Genomic DNA, 26,856 nt, shown 5'->3' on the forward strand with positions numbered 1-26,856 from the left:
GTTCAAGACAGTACTTCTCTGCTACGATATTGAGAAACCGCGGGTCTGAGGTGATCTCTGTCTAGCGGGACAGAAACCCTTGCAGTCTACAAGGTGTTAAATGGTTGGAGGGAAAGGTAAGGGGGTCAACTGCTTGGGAGGTGTGGCCCCTTTGGGGGCTGCACCTTTACCCCTGCCTTTACCGTTGTTATTTTTATACCCTTTCCTGTAGTAACTCCAAGAGGGTGTTTGCTGTTGCTCTTGCCTGGGAAAGAAAGTGGATGCCTCAGGGATGGTGGTTTTAGCCCCTCCAAGATATGTGTGCGATGAAAGGTGACCTGAGCTTATGGAGCCTGTAGGGAACTCATAGCTTTAGCCATCTCAGCATCCGTTTTTATCTTTTTCAGCATCTGGTCGTCTTGTGGCAGAACAGATGCTCACCATCGATGGGCAAGTTGAACAGATGCAGCTGGACCTCTGTCTTAAAGCTGCAAACATGCAGCCAGGCATGTCTGGGGAGGAGGATACTGGTATTTACCCCACAAGCAGTGGTGTCTGCTTCGTCTAGTGGACATCGACATTTCATATTCAATATGATCTTCCCCTAATCTACCAATTCCTGGCTCCTCTTCTTATACTGGTCCAGGATGTGGTGCAGCAATTCCTCCATCTCATCCCAAAGGGCCCTATCGTACCACGAGTGTAAACCCACAAGACTGGTGATATGCCAATGTGCAGCAGACTAGGCAGCACCATGTTTTCCAGCCACATTCATTTTCTTACTCTCCCCAGTCAGGCCGGGGCATCCCCTGTACCCTGAGATTTGGGGGAGTCGGATAGCAATTGATGCCTGATGTAGGGAGGGTTGGAAGGAGAAGATTTATATTCCTTGACCTAGTCCTTAAAGATGTCAGAGTTTGTCTTCAGCATCCCCCTTAGTATTGGCAAGTATAGCATGGACCTCTGGGTGGTGGAGCGTGTCTCCGTGAAGAAGTTGTCCTCCTCTGGTTGCTTGTGCATCTCCACTTTCTGGAATACAGCTGTCCTTTGTAATACCGCATGGTATGCAGTGGTGTTATCCGGCAGGGAAGGCTTGGCCGGACAGAGCTCTGGATCCGTGTTGTCCGGAGGATCATCATCATAATCATCCCACAGGTCGACAGGGCTGTGGGTCGCATGGGTGTATCGTAGAGGTCATATGGAGAGCTTGGGAATCACTCTCAACCCGGAAGGAGGTGGAACCCTGAGGTGATTCTGGCCTTCACAGGAAGTAGAGGGGAGAGTGAGCATAGAAGTGGTGGAGAGGAAGCCATAGGAGGAGTAAAAGAGCGAGGAGGAGCTATTCTAGACAAAGGAGGAGGCGTCTTTGTCATGGTGCCAGTGCTTTTTAAGAACCAGCTCTGAGTGGATTCAAGGCCTCCTCTAAGTTAGATTCCACTTGGGAGAACAGGCACCTTTCCACGGAGAACAGGCCTGGCTAGGATCCATCCGGTCACAGTATGGATGTGGATGCACTGGTGTCTGGGATCCAGGTCCTCAATGGTGCAGGAGGATGGGTTGGTCTTGATCCCCTGAAGCGACAAAGAAAGCTGCCAGTTTTTCAGAGCAAGGATGTCGTTTCGCCTGCTGGTACCAAGCCAGACTTCGGCTCCGAAGGTCTAGACTACGAGGCTGGGTTCTAAAGTGTCCTCGAGCCAGGAGCCAAAAAGAGCCAGTCGAAGTTGAAGGGCTTGGATTGGAGGCAGACTTCGGCGCCGAGAGATGGGAAGGCGTCCGATCTTCAACAGTTCAGTGCCAACCATGACCTTGTGGCAACGGATGGCCGGAGGCCTCATGATAAGCCTGCATGCTCGACCCTCTCGGGGGCGATGCCTGGCTTCCGAGTGGAGTTTAGAGGCAGGAGGCGGTATGGCACTACTCACTGAGACCGTTCTCATAGCTGGACACTGCAGGTGGAGGCTCAACCGCTTCAACGTCAGAGCTGGAACTCTCCTCTGTCTTCAACACTTGAGCTTCTGCACCGAAAGCCTCTGGCTGATGCTCAACCTCGGTGTCCTGTTCTCCAAAGAGTTCCAGAGTATTGTCCACATTGTGTTGCACCATCGAAGCAGAGGTGATGCGACAAACCCGATGGTACTGGAGGGTTTCCTTGTTCCGGAAGGTAAGACATGCAGAGCAGGAGGCCTCCCCATGGTCCAGGGACAGACAGGTTTCACACCTGTATTTTGCTCAACACTTGGGCAGTAGTGGAATGGAGTTATTTCCATCAAGGGTATATTCTCAGGTGTCAGTAAATCGATTGAGCACCAAAGGGGCCAGGCCCCATATGGGGCGTCTAAGTCAGTCACCGGCGGATTGGAAGAGAAAGGATACACAACGCTTGGAACAGACGATGAAATTCACTGTTAATTTGTCCAGCAAGTAAGAAAGATCGGAGCAGACCCTGCAAAAACAACTCGTGGAGTTGAACCGGAGCTCAAAGGAACACGTCTGAACCAGACAGTGGAGAAAAAACAATTTAACAATGGAGTTGATACCCATGCGCATTACCAGTATACCTTGTGACTCGAAAGAAGTCTTTGAAGAAAAACAACTTCCACATGTCTGAGCCCAACTCTAAATGGCAGGCGTATGCACAGCATGTGTATCTACAGCTGTACATGCCCGAACTAATTATATCTTTAATTATGTGTTAGTAATAATTAAGCGTGATGTATCAAATTATTTAAAAGTAATTATATTACATTCTAATACAAATTAATGTTACATTAAATCAAAGGTTATTAAAGATTTTAAAACATAGTAACATTTTATTTTAGAAAAAAATGTACATTCATTTTAAATTCATTTATATTTTAAATAGTTTAAATAATTTCATTTAACATCAGTTCCTATGGGGTTTTATTTTAAGTCCCTACCGCCATTATTTTCTATGGGAAAGTGTTGCAGTACCAATGGGAGGCAAATTGTGGCACTCTGAAATGGAGTACATTTATTGCTGTTTTCGGTACATTTTGGCTGTAGTAACTGTAGATGTGCAGTGTGAGAAAGGGAATGGGCTTACTCCTTCGAGGGTGAGTGAACTTCCCTTGAAAACCCCAGGCCAACCCTCATTAAAAGCCTCCAAAGTCCTCCCTAAAGCCCTCCCAATTGTGAGGATCTCCCCATGGAAAAGGTAGAAGAGGCGGAAGTGGAGACTTTCACTAGCAGGTTTATGAATTGCATTTTGTAGTAAGCAGTACTACTTTATATACAAAAGAAATGTAGTTTTTGAATCAGGCCCAGTGAGTGGTAGGAGTGTAGCTGAGTTGTGGATGGTTAATGCAATGTTATATAGTGGTCTTTAAAGAGGGGAGTTTTCAACTTTTTTCTAAATTGAAGAAGCAATGGGGCAGTCCTAATGAATATAGAGATGTTGTTTCAGGTCCAGGGTGGATAAATAAAAAAGCCATTACACTTCTTAGTCTGCAGTATGATGGTGTCTTGGCTGCTGGTTGGCAGAGAACCTTCAGAGATGGTATGCCTCTCTGTAAGATAAGCGTGGGTGCTTGGGGTGAAAACTAAATGATGCGGCTGGTTTTGTACATGGTGCGGGCCGACAGGGGAAGCCAATGAAGTTCCATCAGGATCAGGATCAGGATGAGATCATATTTCTTTAGGCCCTAGACAAGATCTGCTACAGCTTGTAGGGTACACTCAAGGGGTGCCAGTGTGGAGACTGCGAGGCTATAGAGCAGCGTTAACACCATCCAGAGCAAGAGTACAAGGGTTTGAACATCAGTTTGGAAGTCGCTTTCTATAAGAAACGGTTTCACTTTCTTTTGGAAAAAGAGATGGTACCGGGCCATCTTGCTTTTTTTGGGCAATTTGCTCCTTAAGGGTGAGGTTGGTATCGATGGTGAATCTAAGTGAACTGGCATTCAGTGAGAGTTGGGGATTTAAGCCGTTGAGCTTTATGTCATGAAGTCAGGTTTGAACTTTTTGGAATATGTTGTTCATGGCAAGTAACAGAATTCTAGATGTCTGGAGCAGAGGAGACTTTCAGGTAGAATTGTGTATCGGCAGCATATTTGTGATTTTTGATACTGTCATTTGTGAATAGAGCCCTAAGCGGCTCCTTGTAGAGGCTGAAGATGACCAGAAACAATATGGAACCTTGGAGGACTCTGCATGTGATAAGAGCGATTTTGGGACCTGTTGGTGCCCATGTGAACAAACTGGTGTTGATTGAAAAGGTATATCAAGAACCAATGAGCACACTACCTGTGAATCTGATTTGAGACTCCTGGGAGTAGATAGGGATTGCCTGGTCAACCGTATCGAAGGAAACTTAGAGGCCCAGCAATATTAGAAGATACGGGTCTCCTTGGTCTGTGGTCAAGAGAGAATAGTCTAAGATGAGTGAGGTAGCAGTGTCCATGCTGCAGTGTTTGGAAGCCAGACTGGAAGTCACGCAGGAGATGGTTAGCAATGATGTGATGTTGGAGTTTGGCATAGACTGCTTTTCAATGATCTTGCTGATGAATGGTAGGTGAAAGATGGGCCTGCAGTCATGGCTTAGCGTAGTTTCTTCAGGAGTGGGAGGATCTGGCCTGCCTTCAGAGCTTCTAAGAAGACAACCTGAGTGAGCCAGGAATTGACAATGGTGAGTAAGGGTGAGAGAGAGATGTGATGAAGGCCTATGCCTTGCACATAGGCTTCACACGAACATCAGCACACTTGCAAGGCCGCACACAACAGGCAGGGAGCGTAGGTCAACAAGCAGACTCCCACTTATTCATGATCCAAGTCTGCAATACAACTTGCCAGATGCTCAGTAATCTGAAAAGCCGAGTCTCCAAGATTTGACTCACACCTTAGACCCAGAGTTTACGACATGGTGCAACTATAGATACAAGGAAGAAGTAAGGTATCAGTAGCCTGACGTGTGATCAGTGATATAAATGGAGATTTCAAATATCTAGTGTAGTTATGTATGTTTGCAGCAGCTAGCCTTGGGGTACTACATAGTAACATCTTCCTACTCTCAACTATAGGTGCTGCTGGAAGGTATGAGATCCCTCATCCAATCTGTGGACCATGCTCTGCCTAAGTCTCTATATATATTTTGGTAGACGTTTGCAAAGCACACTTCTTTTGGTATGGTCATGTAGCTCACAGGGTAATCATGACGGTGTATTCCAGGACTCTTCTGATTTTCAGGTTGGCACATTACATGATGGCTTCTCAAAAAGACAGTTATTTTGCTGTCTGGGTGATTATTGCGTGCGATTGTTTAGCACCGCTTTAATCAAATTTCTTTTGGATAATACGCTTTTTTTCTCCAGTGTACAACCGTGCCGTGTATTTGGTTTGTTTCGATCAGTCCACAAACTTAATTTCACAAAAGAGCTGCATGCTTTCTGCCCATGGAGCCTGTTTTGTGAGCATACATGAAGTATGAAGATCAGTGTATACACCGCCTTGAATTACCCCACCTACACCGAGTCCTGAAGATGGCTCCAAGCACACAGGACATTACTGGGGCTGGAACGTCTAACTTTTAACACTGTTTTCATGGCTCAAATACTAATTCATTGTAAATATGGACAGCTGATTTTAAAATTGCGATAATTGTCTTGATTTTACGAATGAGACGCACTGTTTTTTTTAATACAGCTTGTATTTTGGATGATTATTGTTTTGTGATGTTTTTAGTACATTACACAGAAATATAATGAATTCCTTCAAATAAATAACATTTACATATTTGCACACTTGACCGTTATCTGAGATTGCTCTGCGTTTGCGGCAGAAAGAGGGCTAATTAGTCCCTATTAGCATACAGTTGCATTCATATTTATTCAAAGAGCAGAAATGTTTTTCACGAATGCATGTGGGAATACACATTAGTATGAGAACATCAACATGCTTGGAGAACATATATTTGAAGTGTTGATGAATGATGGTAGGTGGTGACTGAGAGGACAATAAATGGCAGAGCAAAGTTAACTGGAGCACAAGTGTCCTCAGTCCCCAAGTGCTTCATTGTCCCGCTTACATCTTCACGTCCCAGTAGACTTGATCTTCTGTCCTTGCATCCGTGTCTTCCTGTCCGGTTTCTGTCTCGGTTTAGATCCAGGTGTCCCCGCCTCTACGTATCCCGCTGCCCACATTGCTCTGTCCTAGATTCTGTGTCTTCATCTCCCCAGGTCCCCCAGACTCACTGTCCTTGTATTCCTGTCCTTGAGGGCGATTCTCCATGTGCAACTATCCAAAGTGCCTCACCCAGCACTTCAGTCTTTTTTATAAATCCCCCTCCATATCTTTCTCTGTGGCACTGCCCTTGTAATGCAGACATCGTATCACCTTATCCACGTGTTCCCACCTCCCTGCCGCCGCGTCTGTCTTCCTGTCCAAGCACTCCATTCTCTTGAGTCATTTTATTCCTTTCTGTCCGTGTCCCCCAATTCCTTCCCCGTGTCCATGTCTCTGGGATGATATAAAACGAAAAGCAGCGCCTTTCATTGTGTACCATTTTAAATATTACATTTTTATGGATATTGTTTTCATTCAGAATACTTTATCAACACATTTTATAGCAAATGATGGTCATATATTGTTGTCATACGAATAAAAAGACAATATTATTTTTTTCAACGCATAGTTAAAATATGATTGAAGCATTTTTTGCGATTCAATTTCCTTTTCTTGTGAGAGCCAATAGGATGCAACCATTGTACTACAAATATACCCCAAACATGAATTGGAGAAGTCCTGATGAAGTGTCCTATCAAGCCTTATTTCCGTGAAATTGATAGATTGACACAAATGTACCAAAATCACAAGCTAGAAATGTTTTCCCAGCCACATGCGTCTTACAGGACGCCGAGGTTGGAGCTATTACAACAATCTTTCCACATTGCTGTTTTATTGGACTGCACGGGTGGCAGTGAAGGGGCGTATTGTCGAAGAAAAATAATAAAACAATCCGAAGTAATGTTATAGCAAGAATCAAAGTTAACAATTATGTTTTGAAATGAGGGAAAACATGAGGTGTTGCAATTAGGGACAGGAACAAATGCAACAAGCATTGGCATAGCCAATAGGTCTCGCCTTTGGGACCTTATAAGTGTTTAGCATAACTAAATACTTATAAGGTCCCAAAAGCGAGACCTATTGGCTATGCCAAGCGGCCGTGCTGCCGCGAAAGTGATCGCGATCAAACATCAAAGCGAAAGTGAAAGTAATCGCAGTGAAAGTAATCGCGGTAAAAGCGGCGCGCGCGCCCGCGCACATGCACTGTAGCTCTAGGCTGGCCTGGCAGCACTTTTTGGAGCCCTCTCAATAAGTCTCGCCAGACCAGCGCATGCGCTGGGTCAGGCGAGACCTAAAAAATAAGAAGCAACTGTTAAAATTATAAACAATAGTTAAAAAAAAAAAGCACGTTAAAGCCTCATCAACCTTAAATACACTACAGTACAGCACAACGTTGCTCAAAAGGTATTCATGGAAAAGAGGAAAGTGGGAACATTCTCCAGGCTCCTGCTCTGATGGAGATTTTCGTGTCTTGTGCTGAAATAACACGCGGACACAAGCAGGAGTTACACACTTCTTTATTCTTTACCCCCTTGCTCCGACTGGCGCTCCCTCGCCTCGCCCCGCCCTTCCGCTTCCTGCCATGCCTGACTCAGACGTCCGAGACAGGGTCAGGGTCAGGCATGGCGACACAACATCTCCCCCCTTTTTGATTTGTCAACTGTCCCATGGTCTCTCAGAGTTCTTCGATGAGTCTAGCAGGTCTCCGGATGATTCTCTGTGGTTGGCGAGGGGGACGTCTCTCTCACTTAGTTTGTACCAACCACACCACAATGTTCTTCTTGATCGTCTGTTCCCGGGCTTGATACGTCTGTGTCCCAGTCAGGTTTTTCTTCTCGCGCATATGGCGCCAGATTGCACTTCTTGAAGTGCGACACGTTTCTCGTGGTCCTTTTGGCTCCAGAGGCAGCTGTGATCATAGTTCCTTCTTTCTTCATTACTCGGAGCGAGTGTGCATAGCAGCGACTGTAGGCTTTGGTTTTCCGCTCTTGCCTCACCAGTACCCAATACCCTTCTCTGATGTCACACATCTTGGCATGTCGGCGGTTATCAGCATATTCTTTCATCTTTGCTTTTTTTGCCTTGTCAAGATTCACCAGTGTCTCATGGTCCGAGGTTGGGGATTTGGACCGCATGACTGCGTCTGAGGTCGGTATACTGGTGCACGGGGTCCTTCCCAGCATCAGGGTGGCAGGACATCTGTTGGTGGTACTATGCGGTGTGGTCCTGTATGCTCGCAATACTTCATTTAGCGCTGGTTAAATGTCACGTTGAGTCAATTCAGCTTGCTGTATTGTTTTCTTTATTGTAGACATGAAAAGCTCAACCATCCCATTGGCTTGGGGACACAAGGGAGTGATTTTTCTGTGTTTAAAGTTTAGGTGATTCGCGAATTCTGTGAACTCATGTCTGCTGAAGGGTAGGCCGTCGTCTGTTTTCACTATCTTGGGGATTCCCCATGCTGCAAATGCTTCGTCGATGACAGGTATGACGGCGGACGCTTTTGTAGATGAGATTTGGTGTACAATGGGGAATCGGTAATATTTATCCATGATAACGATGACATATTTTCCGGATTTCAGAGGGCTGAAAAAGTTGACTGCTACTTGCTGCCACACACTGTCTGGGAGGTCAGACAACTGCAGTGGGGCGTGTGGTTCTTCTCGTCTCATTAGTTAACATTGTGGGCAGTCTTGAAGTGTGGCTTCTACCATCTGATCGAGGGACAGGAACCAGACTCGCTCTCGCAGCGCTTTCTTTGTGGCCACCACGCCTTTGTGGCCTTCGTGCGCTAGATTAATGGTCCCTTGTCTTAGCTGGTGAAGATTAACAAGTCGTCTATCTCTCAGCAGTAGTCTGTCCGCACTGATCGGGAGATCATCCTTGACATGTCTAAAGGATGAAAGTTCTTGTTTGTTGATGACAGCATTGGGTTGTGGGTCTTCCAGATGCCTCCAGGAATTTGTGCGGATGCGTCGCATGACATCCTAAAGAGTGGCGTCTTTGGCGGTGGCTTCCATAATGGCTTCCAGTGGGACGGCAGGTGGGCGTGCTTGGTCAATGACGAAATGAAAGTATTCTTTGGCTAACCAGTTGCGTGTCTGCATCAGCGCTTGGGGATGTCGTGATATGTAATCCGCCGGATTATCCGCCGGATTCTCCGCCTTCCCCAGTTTGTGAATGATGGTGTACGTACTGTAGGCGGATCCCCCACCTCTCAATTCGTGGAGGCATCTTTGCTCGAGGGTTGCCGAATATGGTGATTAGGGCTTCATGGTCAGTAATGACCGTGAGTGTTTTCCATACACAAACAGATGGAAACGCTCGCATGCCCTCACAACTGCCAGACTTTCCTTTTCAGGCTGCGAGTATGCTTTCTCTGTGTCAGTGAGGCTGTGACTGGCATAAGCTACAATGCGACGTTGGTGTCTCTCGTCATCATACTGAGCTAGGATAGCGCCAAGTCTGATGGGGCTGGCATCTACTGTAATCTCGGTCTTCCTTCGAGGATTGAAGTACACCAGGTGTATGGCAGAGCTCACAGCATTCTTGATCTCATTGAAAGCATGTTCGCATGCGTTGGACCAGTGGAAACTTTGGCCTTGTCTCGCAGCGGGTAGCAGATGGTCGCATAGTCTTTGATATATCGAGCAGTGTAACTTGCCATGCTCAGGAAGGATCAAACGTCACTGACGTCATGGAGTTGCGGAGTGTCAGCCAGTGCTGAGACTTTTTCGGGATCAGGTTTCATGCTGTCTTCAGAGAAAATGTGACCATAGAACTTGAGGGTTGATTTATGGAATTCACATTTGGCTCGATTGAGTGTGAGGTTGGCATTGAGAAGGGCATGGCACACACGATCCAGTGCTTTGTCATGGTCCTCGCGTGTTGCACCAAACACGAGGATGTCGTCACTGTAGTTGAGCGAGCTCGGGATGTGGTGGATCACTCGCCGAACTGCCTCTTGAAAGATCTCCGCCGCTGAGGAAATACCAAAAATGAGGCGTTTGTATCTGAAAAGGCTTGGTGTGTGGTGAACTTGGTGATGTATCTGGATTTTTCATGGATTTCAAGCTGGTGATACCCCTTGTTAAGGTCTAGTTTAGAGAAGACTGTCGCTCCGTTTAGACGGGTGATCAGGTCACTGATATGGGGTCCTGGATGCCTCTACCATTCGATGGCTGTGTTCGGGGCTCACATGTCCACACAGACGCACTTTGTTCTCATGTCCTTGTTTGGGTACGACTACTACTGGTGACACCCACGGAGTAGGTCCGGATGACCTTTCTATGATGTCTGCTCTCAGCAGGTCTTGGAGTTCATCATCTACTGCTTGTTGGAGATGGAATGGTACTTCCCTATGATGCTGAGCCACAGGTGTCACTTGTTCATTGATGTGGAGTTTGACTTCGACATGGGCCAATTTTCCTAGGCCTGAGAATAATTTCGGAAACTTGTTTATTATGTCGGGCGAGTCGTCAACTTTGAATAGGAGGTGGGGGCGTGGCTGACCGCCCAAAATGGCGGACGTGATCTAGTAGAGCTCCGGTCCTCCCGGGGGATAAGGAGGCAATAACTCTGCCGTGCGGCTGCCACGACAACCTTCCACATTGACCCCGATGCCCGGAACCCCTGTGGGACCCAACTGCCGCTTCTTGGGCATGAAATGACCCCTGGGGATGACTGCGGAGCCGTGGGGCCTGGAGGACAGTGAAAGCCGCGAGCTGGGCTGGCGTGGCAGCCCGGATGCCGGACGGGCTGTGGAGCGAAGCGAACCTAACCCTGACGCGAGGTGGGCCCCTGGCTGACGTGACCGACCTCCTTGGTGTCTTCCTCGTACCGCCGGCAGCGGTTCGACGCGGGTGCCCGGGAGCTGTGCCGGACTGGCGGAAGACATCATGGCCTACCCGCCCCCATTCTGAAATGTGTGAGGAAGGGTGGCGCGGAGGAGACACGCAGGGCCCGGCGGACCGTCCGGAGCCTGCACGAAGGTACGACGGCACATATGCTTAGGCTGTGACGGCGCTGGTGAGGGGTCTCTGGAATACTGACGGAGAGCCCTCTGCCCCTGGGCTTGATCTCTGCCCGGTCCTGCGCGTGGGATGGCTGCATGAGTCCGCAGAAGCTATGTGAACTGGGGACGCTGCTGTGCTGCGAGAGGAGTGGTGAGGGTATGGCTCCGAGTGACAGACGGACTTTGGGGCGCTCTTGAGGCCCTCTCTCTTCCCATCCTGGGGCGGTGGAGACAATTGAGCTCCCCAGACATAGCTGGATGTCGTGTATGGCTTATACCTGGGCTCCCCCTCTGCTCCGAATGTGAAGCTTCCGGCCTTCTCTCGTGCGCTCACTGAGGCCGCCCTGCCGTTTTCTTCCCAGGTTGGAAGCACCTGTGCCTGGGGTGGCTCACCTGGGACCTGGAGGGGCCTACGGGGACGTATCGCTGATAACACCGGACGAATCCTGGGACCACCTTGGGGACACGGTGGAGCGGTCTGGCCCCGAACCCAGCGGTCATAACATGGGCAGGACCCGGACGAAACCACCAGTGGAGCACCGAGACCGAGCTCAGTCGGGACCCCCCGCTATCGCACGTCAGCGGGACGCCTAGCCTGGGGGAGCAAATGACAGGGGCCCCGGATAAACTAGACCTTATCCTGAAGGAAATTCAAGACTCCAGAACGGCGCTGGAGACACAAATTGGAACCCTCACCACTGGCCTTACTCTCCTTCGAGCGGATCATGGCACATTGTCTGATAAGGTCAAAGATCAGGACAGGACACTTCTGGACCTTACTCCGAAGGTTGAAACCCATTCTTCCACTATTAAAGACCTACAACTACAAATGTCGAGACTACAAGATCGTGTGGAGGATGCGGAAAGCCCCAGCCGACGCAATAATAGACGTGTTATTGGTCTGCCGGAACGCAGCGAAGGGGATAAGGCAGCTGAGTTTATGGAGAAGTGGTTCAGAGACCATATTGCGCCGACGGGACTTTCGGATTTCTGCGTGGAACGCGCCCACCGGATTCCGACTGGGTTGCCTAGACCTGGAGCACCGCCTCGCCCTCTGATAGTAAAGATCCTTAATTACCGCGATCGTGATCTACTTTTACAAAAGGCCAGAGAAAAATTGACCGTGCAGTTTGAGAACCAGCGCATATCGCTTTATCCAGATTACACGGTTATGGTGCAACGTCAAAGATCATCGTATCAAGCAGTAAAAAGGAAATTACAAAAGGCGCACCTTAAATACGCACTTCTGTTTCCTACCCGACTTAAGATTTTCTACGATGGCAAGTCCCACTTTTTGGATAGCAGCGGATGCCGAGGAGTGGATGGAGGTGATGGCGATCGGCCCCAGCCAAGGCGGCAGATCGAACAATCCTCTGCGACATTCGGACCTAAGCTCCGTAAGTGGTTCACCCAGACCCCAACTGTCGCCTCGGAGTGATGGCGGTGTGGGACCTACGCGTGAGCAGCAACGACGGGACCAAGACGATGCGGTTGCGATGGTGGGAACGTTCCGCGAAGACTAACAAGCTGCACACGGACTCTGAAGACAGTGTGCACCACTCAGACTCTGAACATAGCCTGAACTTGTTCCCATCAGTGACCCCTCGCACGGCGGACAACGTCCTAGATGCCTGAAACCGTAATGTTAAAAGTTTGCAATATTTTGTATTGTCCTTGGTCGGGGTTGATCGAACTTCCGCCTAAAAGGGGAACTTGACTTCCCGCATACAATGGGCCATGCCACTCTGTATGTTGAATGCTTGGGATCATACTCTTAACCCTGCTCTGCGGGCTCACTTAAGGCAGTGGGGGATACTCTGCCTCTACAATTTTGCTGAGGCCGGGCTTGGTGGGATTATGGTCCGGTCTGCCTTGTTGCTAACATGGTCCACAGATGTTTCTGTATGCTAAAGATCCAAGGGCTGGTTGCACGACTTTTAATTATTTTTGCCACTTAGTCCTTCCCCCGGGGGTAAAAGACCGTTAAGCCGCTGGAGTAACCGCCAGCTTCGAGTTCAGATCTGGCTGGGGGTTAGCTATCTCCCCAGCCGCATATGCACCGTGATATGTTCTTTTTTGTTTATGTTTTATCGTGGGGCACAGTGTGGTTATGGCGCTGCGCCATGGTTTGTTGTTAGGTTATGAATAAGGGTCTCCTGGTCGGTCACAAAATACAAATCTTCCGAGTATAGAACAGTAATACAATATATATGTCGAAATCAACTCATAATATAGGGATCTACATGCTGCTCACTTGGAATGTGCGAGGGCTGGGGGCAATACAGTAGCGTCACCGTATCTACGCATACCTTCTTCGACACAAAATCCACATCGCATTCCTACAAGAATCCCACCTTGTCGAGTCCGAAACTCACAAACTACGCAAGAAGTAGAGGGGACAATTATACTCTACAACTTATTCTGCTTTTGCCAGAGGCGCCACTATCTGGGTCAGACATGGGGTTCCGTTTCTGGAAGTTGAACGTAGGATGGATGACCAGGGACGATACATGATAGTAAAAGGCACCCTTGATGGCTCCCCAGTAATCTTGGGCAGCATCTACGCCCCAAATTTTGAACAGGAGCTGTTTTTTCAGCGTCTGAGGGAGGCACTGACGGACTGGGATGGTATCCCTTGGATATTAGGAGGAGACTGGAATGCCGTGTTAGACACTGCTTTAGATAGATCACACCCCCCCCCCTGCCAGGCGCTAACACGAAGAGGGTGGCTACACAGTTCCAGACATGGGTTGCGGGGTGGAATCTGGTTGATATTTGGCGGCGCCTCTACCCTACTTACAGGGAATACTCCTTCTATTCACATGTACACGACCTACACACAAGGATTGATAGGTTCCTGGGCTCTAGCTCTGTCCTCACTCGAGCACAGCATTCCACTTACTTGGCCAAAACCTTCTCGGACCACTGCCCTCTTACACTGACGCTGGCTTGGGGGAGGGTGCCCACCCCGGTCCCCACCTGGTCGCAGCGGCCACAGCTCCTGGAGGATGCTCCCTTTCGTACACACCTAGCTACCGCCCTCGCTAATTATCGAGCCGAAAATTGGAATACAGCCTCATCAAATTTGGTTGACTGGGACGCCATGAAAGTAGTAATACGGGGGGCGGCCATTGGGCAGCTGGTAGGAGCCAGGCAGGAGATACATCAACGGTTAAGGGACATAGAACAACGCCTGAATGGGCTGGAGAAAGAGGCCGTGACTGATCCGGATAAACGTGCGGCGCTGCAGGAGGGTCATATAGATCATGCGTCCACCCTGGAATCCCTGAGAACAGTGGACTACAGTTCATTTATTAGTCGTAAACACTCTGAGGCGGATAGATCCGGACCTTTATTAGCTCGATAGATTAGGGACAAACCAGAAACGCCGGTTATCACTAGTGTACGCACACCTGAGGGACGACTAGTACATACACAACAAGAAATCAATGTCGCTTTTCACTCCTACCTTGCAACACTCTATGCCGCTCCGCCATTGGTGGAGGAACACTTCATTACGGACTTCTTGCGGGATCTTCCCTTTCCCGTGATCTCAAATGATATACGCGCCACTATCGATGGCCCCATTACGCAAACGGAAATCAGAGCGGCAATTAAAGGCCTAAACAGTAATAAAGCGCCCGGACTTGACGGCCTGCCGGTCGAATTCTATCAGACCTACTCGGAGTCCCTGGTGCCCATGCTGGACTCTGTATATAAAACGGCTTTTAAGACTGGCCGTCTTCCGCGATCTACTATGCAGGCGCTGGCTACGTCCATACCGAAGCCAGGCCGGGATAGTACTGAAATGGCAAATTATAGGCCCCTGTCCTTGCTGGCAACAGAGTACAAATTTCTGAGCAAACCTCTGGCTAACTGGATCCAACCATTCATTCAGAAGCTCATTCATTACGATCAATGCGGCTTCTTACCGAATCCAAGCACCTCCCTGAACATCAGGAGACTGCATTATGTCATGACGGCCACTCCCGCTGACTGTCCCTTGGCCGGTTGTATAGTGCTAGACCTTCGACATGCTTTTGATTCACTTTCCTGGGACTTCCTGTTCGCAGTACTGAAGCGGTTTGGGTTCCCAGACTCCTTCCTCAAATAGGTGAGGGACTTTACACGCTGCCCACTGCCAGGGTGCGATCTGGTCAGTACATTTCGGAGGAAATTGCTATCGATAGGGGCACGAGACAGGGGTGCCCCCTCTCCCCTCTCTTGATCGTGCTTGCTCTAGAACCACTGACATTGGCGCTGAGAGGCTCTGCGGACAAACTGGGCATTCCTTTGGAGGGCACGGACCATTTGTTGTCCGTATATGCAGACGACATTTTATTGTTCCTACGGAACCTCTCGGCTGATAACACCCCGCTCCCTGAGATATTTGATACATTTGTGCGCTTATCTAGTTTAACCATAAACCCTGGGAAGTCAACAGCCTATTTCTTTCACGACTCCCTGGATATGTCCCAACTGAGGTTCGGAGACTACACGCTGCCGGTGGCCCCTATCACCTTCAAATATCTGGGTGTATACATATACAGGACAAAAGCGGATCAGATCGACGGCAACATCATGCGCACCATTACATCACTGAGAGCCAGTATTACTTTTTGGACCTCCTTACCATTATTGATCATGGGACGGATTGCCATCTATCTCTAAGATGGTAATGTTACCCCGCTTGCTTTACTATTTCGTGAATTTACCAGTGGTCCTCCCACAGCACATTTTCAACACACTTAACACCCTTCTCATATACCTTATTTGGGGAGCGGGACGCCGACGGGTTGGTCTACAGAAGTTACAGTTGAGGACCCAGAGTGGGGGTTTGTGAGTGCCCGATTTCCGGGGATATTACTTGGCAAGCCAGCTCCAATGGCTATCCTACTGGGTTGCGGGACGGAAACTACAAGAAATAGGGTTTACACCGTACAGGGTGGACAGGGGCGGCCTACACACGCTGCTACAACCTAAAGCCAAAATTCCTAGGGACTGCCCCCCTCTGTTAAAGGTCGCCCTCCAATGCTGGAAGAGAGCACTAATGTACACCTCCATCATAGCGCCTTATTCTCCTAATATTCCCCTATTGGGTATCCCAACACCACAGGGTCCCCTTACTAGGGCCAGAACGAGAGAGTGGGAAGACTGTGGAGTGGAGGAGATTGGGACATTTTTTGAGGAAGGGGCTCTACTAAACTACGCCTCTTTTATACAAGTCACCGAGACTCCACCCCAACTGTATTTCCTACATGCCACGGTGACACACTTTATTAAAAATACCTGGGCGCCGCAACGCGTAGAACCGCCGAAACATAGTCTAGTACACCTTCTCTACTACATGGGCTCTGGGGGACAACTAGTACGGTGGCTATACACCGGTATCCGCACACATGCGGCGACCTCCCTCACAACTCTTAGAACACGCTGGTCGATGGACGCCCATACTGACCTGACTGATAAAGCTTGGGTCTGTATGCTTGAACATCCGAAACGAGTGTCACGGAATGCAAAACTAAAACTTATCCAATCCATGATCCTCCATAGAGCATATCTTACCCCTAAGAGGCTCCACTGCATGTTCCCGCATTCCCCGCACTGCTGCCCACGCTGCAAAGAGGATAAAGCTGACTTTCTGCACATGATGTGGTCATGCCCCCGTCTGACAAATTACTGGGGGGAGGTTTGCCAAACTTTACATACAATCACCCATCTCCCTGCTCCCACTGATGTACTACACAGCCTGGTTGGATTACGCAAAAGATCAGGTACACAAAAGGCACAGTTGAAATTCCTAGATCTGGCTTTTATACTGGCGGCCAGGGCCTTGACCGCTAGGTGGAAATCCCCCAGGTGCCCGACACTGTCTATATGGCAAACGGAGCTGCTTCGATGGGGACGGACGGAGAGGATTGCTCTGCGCCGAGAGGAAGATAGGGGACATCGAAAGAAACCCATCTCAATAGAATGGGAAACCATGATACTACAACTGGCCTCCATGGACTTTACAATAACGCGGGAGTCCCAAACCCAGTGAAACAGCAGGGCTGGCTCAGATCTGACTCTCTCCCACCCCCTTCTTTGCCAGGCGTCACTGGAGGTATTTCCAGAACAACTGGACAAGAGTGTATAAATTTCGAGGCCATAAGACTAATGATAACCTAACTGACTTACCCATCATCAGTATAGACACGACCAGGAGAGGGAATGGGAGGGTTAGGGAGGGAGGGATGGTTTTGGGGAGTGGACAGACATTGTTGTTCTTTGGCATCCGAATTAAGGCACTATATGCTCACTTCCGATAATGTAACAATCATTGCGTACGTACTATCCGTATTCTGTTACATGTGGTAATAGGTTGTGCCTGTTCCAGGAATGTAAAATGTCACAATGTATGTACGCTGCTCCGATTTAGCTGCTTATAGTTAAAAATGACTTGGCTTAAAGATTCATGTTATGTACCATTCAAAAAGGTCATCAATAAAGTGTGTTTAAAAAAAAAAAAAACTTTGAATAGGATTTCCACAAGCTTCAGGCGCTCTGCTGTAGGTAAGCTGAGAAGGCAGTCAGCAGCTTCAGGGCCTTCTATTACATGGATTTGAGCCTGGATTGTTCTGTTTTTGTAGGCCAGCGATGTGTGAAATTGTCCTAGACACGGCAACAGTTCCTTGGACATCAACGTGTAGACACGCACTGCGGCCGGTTCTGGCTTCGGGCACACCCTCTTATATTCGGTCATGCAGATGTAGTTGAGCAATGCTCCAGTGTCCAGCACGAACTTGGCGGAGTGATTACCTATTCGGATATATAATCAGGGGTATTTTTTTAACTGGTCTGGGTCTGCTACCATGCACACATATTCGGCACTATCTTGTGATATGGAAGTGAGGGCGGCTGATTCTCTTGATGTTGATCGTCGGGATCGATACGACGTTTGTGATTGAGTGCTGGATCGAGACAAGCTTATTGAGCGGTCTCTTCTTCCTTGCACTGCCCTCGCGTGGTGACGTGATCCAGTACTTCGTTTGGTTGATCCGGCTTCTTTACGACGGGTTTGGCACATTGCTTCAAAGTGGTTGTCCCTCCCGCATCGGTGACACTGTTGTCCCATGGCTGGGCAGGGGCCCGTGTGAGGGTAGTCCAGGCCACAGCGATAACATTGCAGCGTTTGTTTCCGGGTGTTACTGCTTTTGGTTCCGTCATGGGACGAACTTGAGGACTTTCCAGGTTTCCAATGATCCGGCCGATGTCTTGCTTCTGCTTGAGATTGTATTCGGAACGCTTGTTCTCGCTTCTCTGTTTTGCTTCCATCTTTTTTGCGTGCTCTTCCGCTTGGACATTTATACGTGTGAGCTCCTCGATGTCGTCGAGTGAATAATGTTTCTTTAGTAGCCAACCTCGTAGGAACTCTGATTGGCACCCTTCAAATAATCCGTAGACGAAGCGCATCTTTGGTATTGAAATTATCGAACTCGCAGTATTGTGCTAGACGCTTTAGGCACAAAATGAAATCACTCATGGACTGGTCTCGTTCTTGAGACGCGAGGTTGAAGGTGTAGTGTTCATAGTCCAGGTTGTGCTTGTGAAGGAATTTCCTGTTTAAGGCTTCTTTCACGTCCGTGTAGGACACGGCACTTGCTAGAGGTAGTTCTTTGATGATCTGTCCGAAATCTTTGCCCACCAGGTTCCGTAGTGCTATGAGCTGATGGTCAGGGTCACTGACTTGAGAGCCCTTCATGAAGTCTTCAAAGTCTTCTATCCAGCTCTTCCACTTGGGACCCATGCTATTTCCAGAGTTCAGCATCAGAGGTTCGGGGGGGACGCAGGAACGATACCCCCATTAATATGGGTCCGTGTGGCATAGCTTGGGCTGGACCTCGCAGTGCGTTTAGTGAGGAATCAGGCTGAGTGGTCATGATGAGGCTTCAAAATCTGTTTTTGGCGGGCCCAGGGGTGCTTTTTTGTTCTTTGCCTGACTTTAAAATGGCTGCCGGGCTGGTGGCAATGCTTCCATATGAGGTGTGCCTGACTTCAAAATGGCCGCTGAATGCAAACTCTAGATGCCGGATTTAATAGTGGGGAATCAATCTTCTTATCCCAATTCTGTGCACTGTTCATTCGGTTGGAGCTCAAGGGGTTTACTTCACAGGGTGCTCTCGTTGTGGGCAGGAATGTGAGCTGAACTGCCATGCACGCTCACTTTGACGATGACGCGCTCTGCTTGGCAGCTACAACAGCTCTCGGGCAGCGTTTTCTTCTTGTGTGGTTCAGGGTGAGCGTCCTCGCATCTCACCCTCATCACCAGGTTTTGTGTCTCGTTCTGAAACAACACGCAGACACGAGCTGGAGTTACACACTTCTTTATTCTTTACCTCCTTGCTCCGACTGGCGCTCCCTCGCCTCGCCCGCCCTTCCGCTTCCTGCCATGCCTGACTCGGAAGTCAGAGACAGGGTTAGGCATGGCGACACGACAGAGATGGGTGTACGCAGGGCAGTAAGAGCAAGAGCCCGTCAGATACATACAGCATGTTTTCAAGAAAGCAAAGGTTACATGTATGTAGCGTGGCAAGCGTCTGCAGTCCGTTTGAGAACGCTTCACTGCCCTGAAGCTAGGCAGATGCTTTGAAGGAAGAAATAGTGGCTGCAGGGTTTTATCTACGAGGCATGTTTTTAGACCATGTACTTCAGGGCCAAGTGTACCGCTCTGTGAGGTGTAACCGAGATTAGGGTTGTAAAGACATTCTAGACTGTCTCATAAGAAGAATAAACACCTTTCATGAGGCATAGGGCTCAGTAGACACTGAAAAAAGCATTGTCAAAGCCAACCGGTCTGGCTGAAGTGGGTTCACCCTTTGTCCCATGCTCTATGTTCTAGTGCACAGAACAAAAATGTGACTGACACCACAGACCCATGGATGAAGAGGGCTGGCTGAAAGTTCTTATAGACTATAAGTATATTGTGTGTGTAATTTTACTAAAATCAGGCTAATGCCAAACCTTAAAAGAGTGAGCCTGAGGTGTGCATGTACTTTAGTAATACTTCTTAAAGCTACCACTGACAGATGATGAAGTCTTACATCCCCAATCGACCAAAAAGAGAGGCATGCATAGTTTTTGCAAGATCACTCTCTCTGTGGTCCAAACAGCTGGAGGAGAGCGAGTGAAGACATTACTAAACCATCATCAACTATGAGTAGACGTCCACACCTCTCGACATAAAACTTCCCAAAAAATACGCCCGAGAGAGGATGCGGTTTACCAGGTTTTATCCAGGAACCTGGCATCGCAAGGAACAAGGCCGCCCAGAAAATGACAGCAACCTCTTTCCGGGTGTCAAACACCGCAGAGGCCAATAGGAAGGGAAATAAGGGAGCATTTAGAGACTGATGGATATATGGTATGCACAAAAAGGGATGCCCGTCCACCAAAACTTTTGACACATCGTGAATTTAGCTGCTTTTAGGGAGATTAAAACAGTATGTGTCTTTAATTCCCACTTGAAACCTTAGACAGTCTAAGGAATACACATTTAGACGTAATCATATTAAATACACCCTTTTTTCAGATTAGGGAACACTCTTTTCTTTATTCATATTGTTTTGATTTGAGGTCATGATACATCACACATTACAATATGGCGCCGATTAAGACCGTTACCATAGGGATTCTAGTTACAATACTGTTAGTCCGCTTTCTACACCTTTGACGCACGCCCGATATTAATGGCGCCTAATACGATCGGACAAACACTGACATACGTGGAAACATGGACAACATACGTTAGAAACTACTGAAAGGTAAGATTTCATCACACCTTGTTTTCGATTCATAATTTCTCCATCTCTAGGGAGACAAACCTGGCACATCTTTTTAAGTTACAGCGATGTAACTATCGCTGCAGTTTTTAATTCTGCAGTTATTCTTTTTGACTATAAATTGATGCACTGTGCGTTTACAATGCAGCATCCATTTTTGATTTTTTTTCACCGATCAGTTTCACCACCTTTTACACAGTCATTTCAGTAGCAGTTATATCACGTAACCCCTATGCTTTAGAACATCGTTTATATCACCGTCTAGGTAACTTTCCTTGTTTATTTTTGTGAATAACATGGCAAGACAAATAAATTATGATTTAAATTGGTGATATTGTTGGTAAATGGCAACATTTAACCTGAATTATTGATTTAAAACATTATGTATATGTATATTAGGATGTGGAACCTCATATAGTGAATTTTGTGTTTTATTTAGATTTCCCCTGAAGAAGTGCACATGAGTGCACGAAATGCATTGGGAATACTTTTCAAGACATGTCATTATATTATTGGAAGATGTATGAATGAAAAAATACAACAGAATAATGGATTAACTCAAGAATTGAAATAAAATAACTTTATTTTCAATTGAATAATTGTTTGACAAAATCATTGGAGAAACTTAATGTATAGATGCGAATTGCATCTGCGATCTCACGCACCGCCCAGAGGGACATCCACTATGATTAGGGGATGCATGTATGAAGTCTTACGTCCCCAATCGACCAAAAAGAGAGGCATGCTTAGTTTTTGCAAGATCACTCTCTCTGTGGTCCAAACAGCTGGAGGAGAGCTGTTTGGACCACAGCATCAACTTTGAGTAGACGTCCACACCTCTCGACATAAAACTTCCCAAAAAATACGCCCGACAGAGGGTGCGGTTTACCAGGTTTGATCCAGGAACCTGGCATCGTGTAACGCCCTGAACGTCTCAGGATCGTTTAACAGACACGACAATGAGGACGCAACCACTTGTGAAGGGTTAGTTCTTTTAAGGAAGGCAAATAAAATACAAAGAACAAACAAAAGTTATAGTCACTGGAATCCTCCAGGCTAAGTACGTTACCAGCCCACAGCACGGATGGTCCTAACCGTCCTCTGCATATACGCCGATCTCGGCGTATGCCAACAGAGGGCAGAAATGAAATGGCCGACAATGCCAATCGGTAGGCTGTGAGGGGCACGAAGAGTGTTGGGGAGAATCGAGGAGTCAGGGAAACACCCAGCCGGGGTCTCTACCTGAAGGGAGCAGCCGCTCAACCTCTTCCTCAGACTGCACCGGGACGCGGAGTCACCTCCTGGTGATGCGTCACCGATACCCCAATCACAAGCAAGAAGACTGAACCGAGAGCAGCCGCTCGATCGATCCTGTGGACTTCCGAGTCTGTAACGCGGCAAACACCTCCTGGTGTGCGTTACAGCTGGCAGTCCCTGTGTCTCTGGTCGGGCTGGGAGTTACGACTCCAACCAGCAAAAGCGCCACTGCGCTTGGACTCAGCCGAGTCAAAAAGCGAAGCTCAATGGTTGACCGGTAGAGCTTCCGGGTCCTTCACAGGTGACGATGGGGCAAGACACGGCCCAGGGAGTAACGACTCGACCTACCTCCGTTCTTGCCTTACTGGAGCACCACTCCGGAACACTGCTCTTCACAAAGCAGGTACGTCGGTGTAAACACAATATCCGACAGCCTTGTACCTCCCGGTTCCTCCCTTTATAGGGCGTGTTTCCCTTGAGTTATGTAACAGCTCTCCTGTTTACATAAGGGCGTGTTTCCCTTGAGTTATGTAACAGCTCTCCTGTTTACATAAGGGCGTGTTTCCCTTGAGTTATGTAACAGCTCTCCTGTTTACATAAGGGCGTGTTTCCCTTGAGTTATGTAACAGCTCTCCTGTTTACATAAGGGCGTGTTTCCCTTGTATGACAGGAATTCTTGACACATCGCAAGGAACAAGGCCGCCCAGAAAATGACAGCAACCTCTTTCCGGGTGTCAAACACCGCAGAGGCCAATAGGAAGGGAAATAAGGGAGCATTTAGAGACTGATGGATATATGGTATGCACAAAAAGGGATGGCCGTCCACCAACCATGTAGTTCCTCTATCCCATTTAAAGGTGGGAGAACAGCACAGGTTTCTGTCGATTGAGTCTCAGCTAGCTACACCAGCAGAAATTCTTGAACTGGTACGTTGCCCATCCATCACAGGACAGCTCAATCATAGTGTCTATCCACCAACCCTCCTTTGAGAGGGGCAACATGACTGTTTTTCCCAGCCCAGGAGTACCATGTGAGACATGGTGGTCCCAGGCAGGGAAAACAATTAATGCCTTAAGTGTGCAGTGAGAAAACACCTTCTGCCTCGGGAACACTGATTTTTTGCATTTCACAAACCTCTCATGCCGCAACATACAAAAAAGAAATGATGAGCAGATTAAAGAAACAGTGCCTACTGGGCATTCCGCTTTCCTTTGAGTGCATCTGCCGCACCACTGAATGCACTTAAGGCAGAGAAGGGCAAATCTCTGTAAAATGGACATTAATCTGCCAGGAGATCGGAGGCCAGTGCCTCCCGCCAGGGTCCCAAGGGCCCCCTTAGTTTGCAGTATTTGAGCTTCTGAAGAGGTCTTTCACTACCAACTTGTGTTGAGACGGGACACAAACCTAGGTCGTTAAAGATGTATTACGAGAAGTTCATATAAAGCCAGTCTACCTTGCTAGCGGCTCAACAGAATCCAACTCCCATAAAAGACATCCTTACTACTAAACAACCTACTCTCATTCCGCAACCAGAACACACGTCAACAAACAGACATTCTACATGAGCTCAACACAACAATCTTCTACACGTCACATGCGATACAGATGCCACACTTCTTCCACCATACAAGACAACACGATAGAGGACACTCAAACAGGAACCTCAATATTTACTCCAGTACCCCATAACGGACAAAAACAGCAATAGGTAAAAACTATATTCTGCAAGAGATCAATTACTCTAAAGGAAAGTCCTGAACACGGGATGGTACCTACCCTCTTCTATCCTGCTAACTGTCCTTCCCGCGGTTTCTTTGCAAACTATTTGGCACGTGTTATATTAACCGCATCTACTGTTATATAAATAAATGTATTTATATATGTGTGTCAAGTAAAGTTACAGTTTTGCTTCTTAATCTTGCTCACAAAACTCCGAATCAATGAACTGTGGTTTTTGAGAACATGCTGGTCGTTCAAAGTGGCTCCTAGGCGAATCGCATTCAGTGTTTAATTTGAGCCGGTGGTTTCCGGTGCTCGGTACCGTTATTTAGTTGTCAACACCAGTGCTTATTTCCGGTCTGCCACAAGGTGGCGCTGTTTGTCTAATTTACAGATGACAACAACAGATGTTTATTAATTCAATATACATAAAAATGACTAATACCTGCCACTCAAGTCTTATGGCTTTGGGAGCCTGGAATAGAGTAAATTGTCACACTTGCAGGAGTTTGATGGATATCAGTTGTACTGGTGCCATCCCTGGCATGGGCAATGGGTGGTGCTCGCTGCAGTGACCTCCTGACAAATAAAGCACTGATCGCATTATAAAGTGCTTTGTGAGTACATTGCAAGAGTCGATAGAAGGCTGCAGAGAGGTGTGTAATCCATTGCCACATTTAACATAGGATGTACTACAGGGAAAGATTATTGGACCAGAGCAGAAGTAAAAAACAGAAACACCGATTTCAAACACTTCGCTTTTAAACACATCGCTATGAAAGACGTTCTCAAGCGACCAACCGTCTAATTAGGTGCGATATAACTAGCCTCAAATACAGTACATTAGATCTGAGATCGGTAGAGCTAACATATTTGTGGTCATCAGAGGTGTCAAAACGGTTATCGTTACATTGTGTTCTGAGCCCATAAATGACCTCTTTCTAATCACTTTAGTGCCACTGAAAAATGACATGTACAATGCATCCGGCCTCACTTTCGCCCCCTCCGCCGACTCAGCTCACGAAGGTAAATATACCATCACTGAAATTGAGTCTAGCGAATGTAAATATATAGGACGTTCAAAAGGTAAAGTGTCAAAATAACGTATAGGATAGAATGTATTATTTACTTGCCCTGATCGGTGCACATGTATTTGCATGATGGAAACTTCAAGCTTTCAAAACAAGTAAATGCTCTGGGTATAATTTGCCGATTTCGTAACTCAATACATACAGTTGTACAATTTTCTGCAAAGAGCGAAGAATTTTTCCGTATCATAAAACATGTTTTAGTCAAATGTAACCAAGGAAACGAGAGAACAGTACAGAATATTAATATTTCCTGATTTGTGTAAAGCCAAGATTATGCACTTTTGTAACACTGATCGTGAAACCTATCCATTCTGATGCGATTGTGCGGGGGTGGGGGGGGGGGGGGGGGGGAGGGAGGGACCTCGGTGGTGTGGAGGAGGACAAGAGGCCCGAGGCTTTGGCTTCACCACGTGAGGTGGCCATATGCTCGCGCTTCCCTCTCATACAGCTAAAGATTCTCCACTGGAGCAATGACACAGCCACAGCACTAGTGAAAATGGGTAAAATAGACGCAGCCTTCTGCCCCCAAAAGTGTGGACAAGAAGGTATGTGCTACCATATGATATAGGGCTGTTCAGTGCTTCAAAGGTATTGGGCGGCAGTGGTTGCTTGCCTAACGAATGTGTGTGTGTGTGTGTGGAGGTGGGCGAGAGCCCTCAGCGACATGCTGTCTCTTGAACGTTTGGCGAGGAACAGATCTGACCCGCATTGGACCGCCTCTGGGCTACACTGGGACTGATAATGGCCAAACAAACATAGCCAGACTTTGGGGAGTTGGCACTTCACCACAGTTAAGGAACTGGAGGAGCGATATGGACTGGTGCATGCAGGCAGAGAAGGCAGTCTTCGGAAGTAGAGGGTGTCCACACAAATGGACCAAAGTGTGGGTGAAATGGAATGCCTATCTGGGAACCTTGAATACTGCTGTGATGAGTTCCGCTCACAAGGCCTGGCACCGGGAAGGGCTGGGCGTAATTGTAGGGCTGAGTCACTGGGGGGGGGGGTGGGGGACGGGGAGGTGAGTAATTACCTGGATAAGCACCGCATTGTGCCAACGTACCGTTTAACATCGTGCTTTTACTAATGTCACCTGTTTTTTTTGGTTTACATGGAAATAAAAATTATAACAAAAAATAAGTAAAGTTTTTCACTTAAATACTAGTACTGAATTTGATAAACTTTTGAGAATGAAGTGAGGAGTCGACAACATCAATATTTCAACCGAAGAACGCCTGTTTCACACAAATCGGTTTACATTAAGCATTTGTGCTATTTTACTAGCTTTAAAAAAGTAATCCTAAAGTGTGTTAAATCAGCCAGAGGGAGACTTGTGAAGAAGGGCTATTTCAACATGCCTACCGGCAAGTTTCTATAGTGTTTCTGTATCTACAGGGCCAATTAAGAGCACCCACCTTTCCTTTAGTTAGGCACCGCAATAAAGTGTCTCAACTAGCTATTAATAATCAAGGATTCATGAAAGCGTTTGTGAATTGAAAGCTCAGTAACAAAATCACAAGAACTCTTCTGAAAGAAGTGTGTCTATACTGCACATGTGAAATTCTAGATGTTCTGATTTGAAGTTTTTCCACCTCTAACAGATCCATTCTAGATCTCCCATGCGCCTCTCTTCCTTGCCCTATCGCCTTCCTTCAGGTTTCCTTTCTCTCTAATAATATGCAAGAAAAGAGACCTTTTTGCATGCTCACCCCCTGATGCTGCTGTGATTTTTTACTCTATAGTGCACTGGGCCCTGCTTACCAAGCCCCAGTGAATGTGCGCGGAACCCCTCAAAGTGTATAACAATTGGCTAATCCCTAATTGGCATATTTAACTTACCTACAAGTCCTTAGTATATGGCAAAAAAGTGTACCCAGGGCCCATGGCTAGCAAGTTCAAT

The 26,856-nt window shown here is 47.5% G+C and overlaps 1 protein-coding gene across 2 annotated transcripts in view; it reads right to left on the reverse strand.

Moving 5' to 3' along the window:
- The window catches only part of SLC39A11 (solute carrier family 39 member 11), a 2,092,456-nt gene that overhangs the window by 1,914,497 nt on the left and 151,103 nt on the right, over positions 1-26,856 (reverse strand). The gene's annotated exons all lie outside the window — the stretch shown is intronic.

The sequence above is a fragment of the Triturus cristatus genome, chromosome 7, assembly GCF_964204655.1.
Source record: "Triturus cristatus chromosome 7, aTriCri1.1, whole genome shotgun sequence".
NCBI lineage: Eukaryota > Metazoa > Chordata > Amphibia > Caudata > Salamandridae > Triturus > Triturus cristatus.